The 12,187-nt window shown below is 34.0% G+C and overlaps 1 pseudogene; it reads right to left on the bottom strand.

The window, feature by feature from the left end:
• LOC102027435 overlaps positions 1-964 on the bottom strand; it is a 70,131-nt pseudogene extending 69,167 nt beyond the window's left edge.
• Positions 965-12,187: the final 11,223 nt, after the last annotated feature.

Raw genomic sequence — 12,187 nt, 5'->3', positions numbered from 1 at the left:
TCCAATTCATGAGCACAGGCTATCTGCTCACATTGATTGTGAGTTTCTTGTAATTTTCCTTGTAAAGTTCATTCCCATATATTTGATTAAAATTATTCTATGTAACATTTTGTAGCTATTACTGGTGGGATTGCTTCCTTGATTTCTAGTTCAGATAATTCACTATTGGCATACAACAAGGATACTTGTTTTTGAATGTTTATTTTGTGTCCTGGATCTTTTACATTCATTTATTAGTTCTAAGATGTTTTTGATAGAATTTTGGGGATTTTGGAAATTATATCATCTTCCAACAAGTAATTGGACTCCTTCTTTTCTTGTTTAACTTCTTTCTCTTGCTTGATTGTTCTGTTTAGAACATCCAGCATTATTTTGAATAAATGTGATGAAAATAGTCATCCTCGTCTCGTTCCAGCTCTATTTAGAGAAAATTAAACACTGAATTACTGGGAATTTTATGGATTTTTCCTGTTAAATAAACTCTGGGTCTGATTTTTATTGTGAGAAATATATAGGCATTAATATGATTTCACTTTTTATTTTTTCGTTGTTGTTGCTGAAAGTGACCTGATGCTTGGTCAGTGATATCCCTCATACTGTTAGGTATAACTGCCAAGGCTGGAGCCGCTCCTCATGTCAACACTTTGAACCCAGCATTTTCCATTGAGCTCTGTATTTGTCCCTTTTTTTTTTTTTGCCTACAGTTCATCTTTAAACTTAATGTATTACAGACAGATAGGGTAAACCAGATATCCTTCAGTCCAGATTCACTAACATTTCTTCACAACCTGATCTTTCTATATTCTCCAATTTCATTAAAGGCACCATTAAAGATCAAAACAAAATCTAGAGTATCTTCGTGGTATTTTCTCATTTCTTCTTACCATCCACATATTTAATCAAGTCTCAAAAATCTAGTTCTATCAAACTCACCTTTAAAAATTTTGCCTTCATCAATAATCATTGCTCGTTTTAACTTTTTTTCTCTATTATTTCCTCTCCTACATCATCTTCAACCCATTGATTCAGTGGCTTACATTTATACCATGAATAATTCATCTTCCATTGTGCAGATAACTGTGGCTATTTTCATCTAAAAAGTGCGATCAGATGAGTTCCCTAAGTATAGAGCTCTGTATCACTTTTTTAATTTAATATCTCATCATACTTCCATTCTGGGGGACTCAGGACTAGTGGAGACAATATTCTATTTTCTCCTGGTACTGTTTTCACGTACAGATCATAGCATGTAGCTCACTCATTTTTACTATACTGGTATGATACGTGTAAGGCATTGATTACATGTTTCTCTCTGTATTCACTAGCATGATTGCCTATTGTATTACATACTCTCCCAAATAATTTTGAAGGGCAAAATTTTATTTGTCTAAAATTTTAACCCCTACTTTACACATATAATCCAAGTACACCAATGCGAAGGATGAGAAGGTATGTTTCTTATGCTTATACAGTAAATAAAATATACTTTCATTGTAATTGTATATGTATATAATAACAGCTGTCTATTCAGTAGCAACCAAGGGTAGATTTACTATGAAGTTAGTGAAGTTTCAACTTCAGCACCAATTAATTATATGATCTCTTCTCAAAATATCTAAAAATATCTGTTCTAAAAATTTCACAACATTATAATGTATATTGTTTTATTACACATAGTTTCCCAAATTATTTATATGTCCTGTAAAACCTATGTCATGTTGTTCTAATCTAATTTATTTAGCACCTTTCATATCATGGGTATTACACTATATCTGCATTAATGTAAGAATAAACAAGTTTAATTTTCCACAATTTTTCAGAGTATCAGAAAGTCTCATGTGCAAGTGGTGATGCTTATGACATCCTATGTTGTTCCACTGTTATGGAATCTCATGTCTTCATGTTATATTCATTACTTTTACTCTTTCCAGAATTAACCCAAAAGCCTTTGAAATATAGTCTAACATTTAAGGACCTCACTTCCTAAATATCACTTTATTCTATTAATACTATGTTCATATCAAATTAAGATATTCACTAACAATGCTCCTGATGATCTCAATTCAAGTTATACTTCTCATTTAATCTTTTAGGGTTCATATCCCTGTATCTCTATGATACAGCGCAAACTTGGTGTCCATCCTCCTATGTCACTTAGGACATATAATTTAGAATACCATTTAGCTGCTTGCAAAGAGACCATTAATAATAATAGTGACCCTACTGATTGTTCTGGACTCAGTCATTTTATCCTTTTTCCATCCATTTGAAATCTACACTGTACCCAAGACAGGCTGACCTCTACAGGTTGCTTCCCCTCACTTCTTTTCTCTCTAGATTCAAGTTATGTCCAGTTAATTGGAGGTACCATCAATCTGTGTTTGAAAGGGCACAGTGGTCAGAGTATATATTATTCCCCTTTCATCTCCCTGCTAGGACAGGGCAGTGGCTGTGTTCTTCTCACTGTAACCTTGGATGCTGCTGAGTGACACTTTGGCTATGATCACAGCACTTGCTCCTTGTTAGGTTCCAATACTGTCTGATTCCTTTCATCACCACAGGCACGGAGGAGATAATAACTTTCTGTTCTTGATGGACCGAGATGTTTCATTGTGTTTTCTTTCCTCTCTTAACCTTGGTCTCACCTCTGAAAATGGTACTTTCATAACATTCATTTTTTTTAAATTACTTCTTTGAATGTACCATCTGATTCCTTCCTGTAAGAAATCAGCGGCTAATTGGTGTCATTGTGGAGCTAGAAGATAAACTTTGTAATGGGACTCTAGGTCCAAGTAGCTCACATATTTCATAAATGAAAAATAATCTCTTCTGTTTTAAGACAGTTTCATTCCCACCTGAAATGGACACTGGGCTGCAATGGAGACTGAAAAGGGATATATTCTAAGAGGGATTAGGCCATGCTAATTAGAAGGATGTTTCCTGAGGAAAAAATGCAAATGAGTACTGAATAGACAGTAAGCAGACCTAATCTCCTGTGGTTATGTAAGACTGGATCTAAACCCTACAGGAGTCTGAAATCCTCCTGTTATTTAAATTTCCAAATGATCTTTTTTTTGTTCTGCAGGAAATAAAAATTAGAAAATATCGGAAAAGAATGGATGTATTCTATTAAGAACAAGTTTCTGACCTGTTTCTTCTAAGAGTTGTTATATTTTGTCTAAAAAAATTATGTATCATCAAATTCACGATACTGTTTTCATTTGATTGATGATTTGAGTATCAATCTTTTTCCTTCCATGGCAAGAACTTTTCACAGAATTAAGAAGGGATATCATACAAACCTTAAAAGTTGAACAAGAGTATTTCTTCAGAAAATCATCCCCATAATAGTTGACAGAATTAGCCTTTGACTATCTTTTTATAATATGAATAATACCATAAATTTTGATAAATATAAAATTACTGTATTTTAGAGAACATAAAGTAATGATTATGTTCTTTATATAAGAATATACTGTTGATCATAAACTTCTTCAGTTCATAAATATTTATTAAGATGTTGATTCTCTGTTAGGATTAAGCTGTGGAGTTTTGGAAAAAAAATATTTGGCTAGTGGTGATGAGTCAGGCAATAGTTTTAACTCTACAAAGAAACCACTGATATGAGCTTCCTAAATATCAGTACCCTCACTGTAAACATGGACGTTTTGAGGTACCATGTCTTTAATTTATTTCCTTATATACAGCTTTGAGTAATTTTTAAAATTTTACTTGAGCATATTAAACTCGTTTTAGTTTTGAAGGCTATCACGTATCTTCTCCTATAGGCACAGTTGGAGACAATCCTTGAACAAATTTATATCCTCTTGAGAATTGTCAAAATACTGCACTTGGCATCAGAGCTAGCTTATTTCTCTGAAATTGTTAATAACAATAGTAAAATGTAAATGTTAGAAAACCTTGTACTTTCGAGCATGTGGTTGAATTCGGTTTTGAATTCCTGAGTGGTTGACTGGCTGGGGCAACCATTCTTTAAAGTGACATTTGCTTTTACTCCCTGTGGCCTTGAGATCATCACTGCTTGTATTTTCAAGCTGAAATGTCATGCCACAGCCATGGTAAACTCTTGATATCGATGAGCAAGGATAACTATCACAATAGATAAGAAGATTTCTGTGGGAGATATGTTGATGCCCTTCTAAGTTAATCCCCCTCCCTTTAATTTTCCTTTCTTCAGGACTTGTGAATTGCCATAGGTAACTAAATAGAGTATAATAGTCATTGAAGTAGCTATGTCCTTGGTTTTCAAGCTGAAATCCTGGTCAGAGGGGAACCAGAAAACAAGTGTCATGTAATGACTTTTGGTGCCTAGTTGTCTAATCTCTCCAATTTATATCTTTCTCTCAAATTAAATTCAGAGAATAGATACACTGACTTCAATATAAAGGAGCAGTATAAATAGGTATATCCCTGGGGAATATAAATCCACATATTACAATAAATGAAGGATATATTTGTCCCAAGAAGAAAAGAGAACAAAAAGTATCACATGCACCAGCTAAAGTAGACACAAAACAAGGACATTAAAAATGATACAGGGTTTCAAACCAAATGATAGAGATTAACAGTGGTTGTTATACTACATATTGTTATCTTCAACAAAGTTGCTCAGATTACCAGATGTAAGAATAGAAGATTGATCAAATCATTAAAGGGAATAAGAAAATAAGAATTTAAAAGAACATTAGAGACAATACATAGTGTCACTAGGCAGGATTGTAGGAATTCACCAATGGATATTGTACTGCAAATTGTTGTCGTTACATAAATTGCTCAGATTACCAGATACAGCCAAGCAAAATTGGTCGGGGGCCTGTAGCTCTTTTTGAATAGGGTAATTTACTTTTGCTATTAATGTTGTAGAATTCTTTATGTATGCTGGATATTAATCTCATGACAGATGTATATTTGGCAAATATTTTCTCTTATTTTGTGGTTGTCTTTGGATTCATGATTGGTTCTTTGGCTGTGCAAAAGCTTTTAGTTTGCTACAATCATATTTACTTACTACTGCTTTTGTTTTCTGGGTCTTTGAGTTAGTATCCTAAAATTCTTTCTCTAACTCAATGTCTGAATTATTTTTCCTTTTTTTCTTTCCAGTAATTTTAAACCTTCAGTTAACCCATTTTGAGTTGATGTTTGCAGCTGTTGACAGATGGGGGTCTAATCTCATTCTTCTGCACGTAGTATCTTTATTTTTAAATCTATGAAGTGAAATAATAGTAGTTAAAATGATGCCAATGTAAAAGTCACTCTCAGGTTTTATTCTTCTTAATTTAGTAATTTTGAACTAAATAAGGAGACCCTGTCTCAAAAAACAAAAGAAAGCAAACATGATTCCAATGATTTTTTTTTTTTTTTTGGTTTTGTTTTCAGTCAAGTGCCATGTAAAAATTAATGTTCTCGAAGGTACTTCATTAAATTATTTAAGTGGAATCAAATTAACATTGACTGCCTTTCTTCTTCACTTTTTAAGGTAATTTTGCATGAGCCCTTTCTCCTTTATTTCTTGAAAATGCGCTCTTGTGGCCCAGTCTCCTCTGATGTGGATGGATAGGCCGATATGGATGAGAAACGTAAAGATTTCTTTTAACCATGGGATTAAGTTATATTTTAAACTCTGTAGATCAACATCTTTCACTCCATGTCTCATGAGAGACTTTAAACTGAAGGCTTTCTAGACAGTTCTATCATCTATTATACCACTGTGACTAGGAAAAAGTGAGGGAAATAAAAACTTGCACGGCTGAGGCAGTGACCAAAATAATTTTAACTTCTAAATTGAATGAGATAGAGAGCTAGGATTTTGATCAGAACAGTGGCACCATCTGATATTTGGTAAAGGATCATTCTACCCATATGTGGAGCTAGGCAGAAGCCAGAAATCAGCGAGGCGGCTATGGCAATGATCCAGGCTCATGCCACGGGTGTGTCCATGGAAGTGTTGCAAAATCATTAGGATCTGTGCATTTCTTTGCAATGGGAGACAAGCAGGTTTTTTTGGTTAATTGTATTTGGTGTGAGAAAGAGCACTTGGACCTGAAGCAGCTGGAAGACATGGAAGTCACAGTAACAGACAAATCTTGTTAGTGTAGTTCAGGGAGGCAAAATCAGAGATCCAGATTCAAAAAGTTTGAATTTTTTTCACTTCTTAGCCCAAATCTTGAGTGGTTAAGAGTAAAAATAAAAGCACTTTGTGAAAAAGAAATACACTTTATCTTTAATGTGACATCTTTATAGATGGAAAATATCTTCTCTTAAAAAAAAACTGGAGATGCTTAGATTAATTGCTCATAAGCAAAGAATAATAGAATAGTAAAACAAACACTGTACTAAGCAAAAGCTGGCCAAAATTTACACAACTGGTGAACTGCAAAGAATAAGACTTTAAATATACAGTTTTCAGTTGTCAGTATTTCTGCTCAAATGTAAGTGAAAATGTTGGTTTGAAATTTAGATTCTATAAGAAAAAGCCACTCAGATTGCCTGAATATTTGACTTCATCTATTTATGATTGTATTGAAACTAGTTGATAGGAGATCAGATCAGTGAAATGATCAATTCTCTACATATTTATGTGCACATTGTGTAGAATTACTATGGTCTACCTATACATTTCCATATAGGTATTCGATTTGGATGCTTAGTGCCCTTGTAGTTCTACAAGAGCAATATTTCTTTAAAAATTTGAGGTCTATAATGATATTAACAATCCCAGAACTATTGGAGGCTATGACAGGAGGATCATGATTTTGAGTACAGCCTGGGCAGCTATTGCTGTCTCAACATATAGAGAGGGAGAATGAAAGGATGGAAGAAAGGAAGGAAGGAAGAGAGAGAAAGAAAGCAGAGAGAGAGAGAGAGAGTGTAAGCTATGGATATAGCTCAACGTGAAGCTCCTAGGTATAATATTCAGTCCTAGAAAAAACTGGAGAAAACAACAACGTAAATTATTTTGTTATTGCTTTTGCTATTTCCAACATTAAATCCTGAAACCCCTTGTTTGATTTTTTTTACATAATGAGATATACTATTCACACTTGAATAGAGATAAAATTTTTAATTTTTCACTATTGTAATATTGAATTGGAAGAACAAAATTATCTTAGGCTTAATCATATTGAATGTGTTTTCCATTATTCTGTTAAGAAGTTATATTTAAATGTTCAGGTATCAAATTAAGCATAGTTCAAGATATTAATTTAGTGAAATTCCTCTAGTGTCTACAGTTCCATGGTAGGTCCAAGTCGGAGCCCAGAAATGTGTACTCTGTCCAAGACTGCAGGTACATTTTTGCTGGGTTTGGGTCTGATCTTGGTCTCTGGGTTTAGGGGATGAGATTAGATTTCTATGGCTGGAATTCTCCCAGTTTAGAAAAGAAGCAGAAGGAGAAAAAAAGAGAGAAAATACAAGAAAGGAGAAGTGGCTGGCCCAATCTCCCAGCTTCTATTCCTTGTGTCTAAGCACAGCATGCTCCCCTAAATTACCAGTTGTTGGCTCATCTTGTTACTGTGCTTGAGACATTTCCCTGCTCTAGTTCTACCTGTGCATTATGTGTACCTCAGGGAGGGTCCTAATGTGTGTTGCTGACTTTCCCACAGGTCCTCTGGCCCTGAGTCCTGTCAGTGGAGGGAGAGAGGATGGGATCTCAAACTCTTCTCTCCAGCCACACTAATGGGGCAAAGGAGGAAGGCAGGAGCTGAACTCATACTCCTCTCGCCAGTCACGCTGTCCCAGGTTGATCTTCAAACTTTGAAAATCAGTTTTGTTTCACAATTTTCATAGATGATTGTGATTATGTGTATTAATAATCTGCCCAGTAACACCATCATGTCATATTTCTACTGTTTAAAATTAGAACAATGAAATGGGATTGATTTTTGAAAGCACCATGTTTTATTTAAAAGGCACTGGGAACTGAATTTTCCCAAACACCTATTATTTTAGGTGCTCACAAATGTTAGAACTATGTACCTACTTGGTATATATCAGTGGTTGCTATGAATGAATATTTTCACCATTCACAAATGGTGAATTATAGCATTATATAATAGATATCAAATTTTGAAAAAATGACCATCTCTTTTTTATGAATTTCTTCTTAAAAAGCTAGTCCTGTCTAATAAGTTTATTCTTGCTTTCTTGAAATTCACTTTCTTTTTTGGTTGTGATAGAGAAAGATATAGAGTAAGCTACATATGTCTTATGCCAGTTTTGCCCCATCACAAGTATTTTACAATATTTTGTTGAATTCTGTCAATACTGAAAGTTAATTATGTGGTTCTTTCCATTTTGAAGGATTTTGGTTTCTCCAACAGATGGTTCCCAGCTAAAATGGTTTAGCTTACAAGTTTTCAACTTCCTGTTAATCCAAAAGCAATATGTATTCAGTAAAAATTTTATACTGAATTTTGATTTTTTCCCCAGAAGTTAATATACCACACAAAACTGTCTTATAACTGGGTACAGTGGTGTACACCTGGAATCCTACTACTTTGGGAAGCTGAGGCATGAAGATTGTTGCCCACACCCAGTTTGGGCAACTTGGAGACTTAGCAAGATAACTGTTTTAAATATAAAAGAAAATGAACTGGACAGTGACTAAACAAAGAAAGAAAGATAAAACTATGGGTCAATTTTTTAGTTAATATATATGAAAATGTCTTTAGCATGATACTTACAAATATAATGCATCAAATCATTGACAAGATCATGCATTATGATGACAAGTTGCTTTCATCCAAAGGATGCAAAGAAGGCCAATGCGTATAAATCAATAAAATACATCACATAAACAGAAATAAAAAGAAAATTCCCCTGATCACTTTGATAGATGAAGAAAAAAACTGACAAAAACCAACATCAATTATTGATGAAAACCTTTAATAGAAATAGTTATTAGAAGGATCTCAGGTCAAACTGGTAAGAGCTATGCATGACAAATCTACTATCAATGTCATACTAAATGAGTAAAATCTTAAAGCACCCCCTCTAAAATCATGAAAAGACCAGGTGTCCACACTCACCTATGCTGTTCAAAACAGTACTCAAAGCTTTACCTTGATTAATCAAACAAGAGAAAGAAATAAATGGGATAGCAAAGGAAATAGGAAAGGAAAAATTCAAAATATTCTCATTTAAATGTGGATGATCTTTTACATGGGAGACCTAAATAGTCTACCAGAAGATTCATAGAAATAAAGAATAAATTCAGAAAAGTGGCAGGATATAAAATTAACTTGCAAAGCATCAATAGTCTCTGTACTCTAGTAACAAATCCTTAGAAAAATAAATCCGGAATTAACCTAACCAAAAAAGTGAAAGATCTCTATGATGAAAAGCATAATACTTGGAAAAAAAGAGAATGAAAAGAACATTAGAATACTAGAAGACATTCTCCATTCCTGGATAGGCAGAGATAATATTGTCAAAATGACCATATTTCCAAAAATAATATATAGATTTAATACAATTCCAACCAAAATATCAACATAATTCTTCTAAAAAATAGAAAAGAAATCCTAACTTTTATATGGAGCCAGAAGAGATCCAGAATAGTTAAGGCAAACCTGAGCAGAAAGAAAAAACCAGGAGGCATTACAATCTGGGATTTAGGTTGTAGGACAAACAGAACTACAGTAGTGAAAAGAGTAAATTAAAGTAATAAAAACAGTAAGAGGACATGTTGACCAATAGAACAGAGTTGAGGATGCAGAAATAGCACTTTCCACCTTCAGCCATTGATTTATGACAAAGGGGCCAAAAGCATACACACTGGGAAGATAACCTTTCGTCAAGTGGTGCTGGTTCTAGGAAAACTGGTTATTCCCATTGAGAAGAATGAATCTAGACTCATATGTCTTGCCCTGTACTAACATAAATCAAAATAGATAAAGACATAGTTTTAAGAACAAAAATAATCTGCTGAAAGGTAACATAGGCAAAACTTTTGAAGACATAGACAGTCAAGGATTTTCTGAAGAGAAATCCAATTGCATGAGAAATAATGCCAGGAATCAACAATTGTAATTACATAAAATGAAAAAAGCTTGTGCCTAGGAAAGGGAAAAATCTACAGCATAGATAGCCTATAGAATCAGAAAAAAATAATTGTCAGGTAATCCTCAAGCACAGGACAAATACTTACAATTTATAAGGAATGCTTTTGAGACACTGTCATAAAAGACTCAATTGAAAAAATAGGCAAGTTAAATGAATGGACACTTCTCAAAAGAAGTACGATTGACTAAGTGCATGAATAACTGTTCAGTGTACTTCCCCGTAAGAGAAAGGCAAATCAAAACAACACTGACATTCCATTTTACTACAGTAAGAATGGCTACTGTCAAGGACACAAAAAGTAACAAATGCTGGGGCTGATACGCAGAAAAATGAATACTTCTGCATTGTTAGTAACCATGTAAACTAGTACAAATACTATGGATCTCAGGATGTAAGTTCCCCAAAAAACTAAAACTAGAAAATTCCACTTTACCCAGATATTCCTCTTCCGTGTCTTTTCCTGAAACAGATAATGTCATCATATTACAATGATATATGCATCCTGATGTTTATAGTAGCATAATTCATAATAGGTGCATTGTAGAAGTGGCCTATATGCCTATCAACTAATGAATGAATGAATAAAGAAAATGTGGTCCGTATATATAATGGAATACCAGTAAGCCATAAAGAAGGATAAAGTCAAGTCTTTTGCAGGAAAATGGATGGATTTGGAGACCTTAATATTATGTGAAATAAAACAGACATATTAGGCTAAATATTGCAGTTTCTCTTATTTCATAGAGCCAAAATTTAAGTAATTTAAAAAGCACAGTAAAAGAGACATATTAAGTAAAAGGTAGGTAGTCTTTACAAAGATAGGAAAAACATCTGAGGAATGAGAAAGAGGTGGGCAAAGAGGAAGGGGAGTAAAAATGGTCAATACACAGCAGGTATACAGTACTTGCACATTCCCCACAACAAATGTAATTATTATGTACTGCAAACATATACTAATATTAAAATTTAATAATGGCTGTGGATGTAGTTCCGTGTAACAACCTTGGGTTTAGTTCCCAGTACTGCAAAAGAAAACAGAGCAATACAAAACAAGACAGGACAAAAAGACCTCTGATAACGCTGGGCAGTAACAGAAATAAGTCACAGCTCTTAGCGAGCAGCCATGAGAGTGAGCAAACAAGGGTGTGGGGATTTAGCTCAGCGGCAAAGCGCCTGCCTGGCAAGCGCAAGGTCGTGAGTTCGGTTCCTGGTACCGGAGGAAAAAAAAAAAAAGAGAGAGTGAGCAAACAGTACTCTAAGCTGGTGAATTCTACTGCTCTGTCACGATGTTCTGTAGACTAACTGTACTCTATCTGTAAATCAGAGTAACTTTGTAAGATCACCTGGTAGATTATTGGCGTTGTTGTGGATCTTGATAGAGGGAAGGAGAAGACATTCTAGATATAAAAAACAGTTTCTTTGCGGTTCTAAAACTGTGGTTTGTATGAAAACTTATTCCTCTAGTATGAGTCTTTTATATGTGCCTTACTAATCTGTCCCTATGTGTGACAGTTCTCACTGATTAAATAGGAGCAATATGCATCACTGCATATATTACATGAATGAAAATTACATAGCAACCAAAAGTGATAGTAAGGAAACATTTGTTTAAAAAATTCTTTTGATAATGTAAAGAGCAATTAAACAAGTCTCTAGGATCCTTTAATTTGTAATGAGCATATAGGTATGTCTGCTTTAAGCCAAATGAAGTAGAGTCTGAAAACGCTTAGTATTTCCTTCATGTGGGAGCTACAATGTGGGCCAGCAAATAGTAGTAATTAGTGAAGCCACATCAGATCTCCTGTTATGGTCACTTCAGTTTTCTACTGCTTTTTATCACAAATTTAATGACCTACATAAAGCTAAATGCTTTGAAATAATCTTCTCAGAAGCTGTTAAATAGTTTTATTAAATGATAAATTGTAACCTAATAATTTAATGGAATGTTGGAAATGCTTTCATAGGCAAATCAATTTTGGTAATTTTTTTTTTAAAGAGGACAAACGTGTTTCAGGCTACCATGTTGAATATAAAGCAATGTAAAGTTTTGCCTTTAGAGACTTACAACATCCATCATGCTTATGTGCATGTCGATACGTAAACA

Source organism: Chinchilla lanigera, unplaced genomic scaffold (assembly GCF_000276665.1).
Source record: "Chinchilla lanigera isolate Chin_1 unplaced genomic scaffold, ChiLan1.0 scaffold00107, whole genome shotgun sequence".
Classification (NCBI taxonomy): Eukaryota; Metazoa; Chordata; class Mammalia; order Rodentia; family Chinchillidae; genus Chinchilla; species Chinchilla lanigera.
This window is presented reverse-complemented; position numbering and strand designations above follow the sequence as displayed.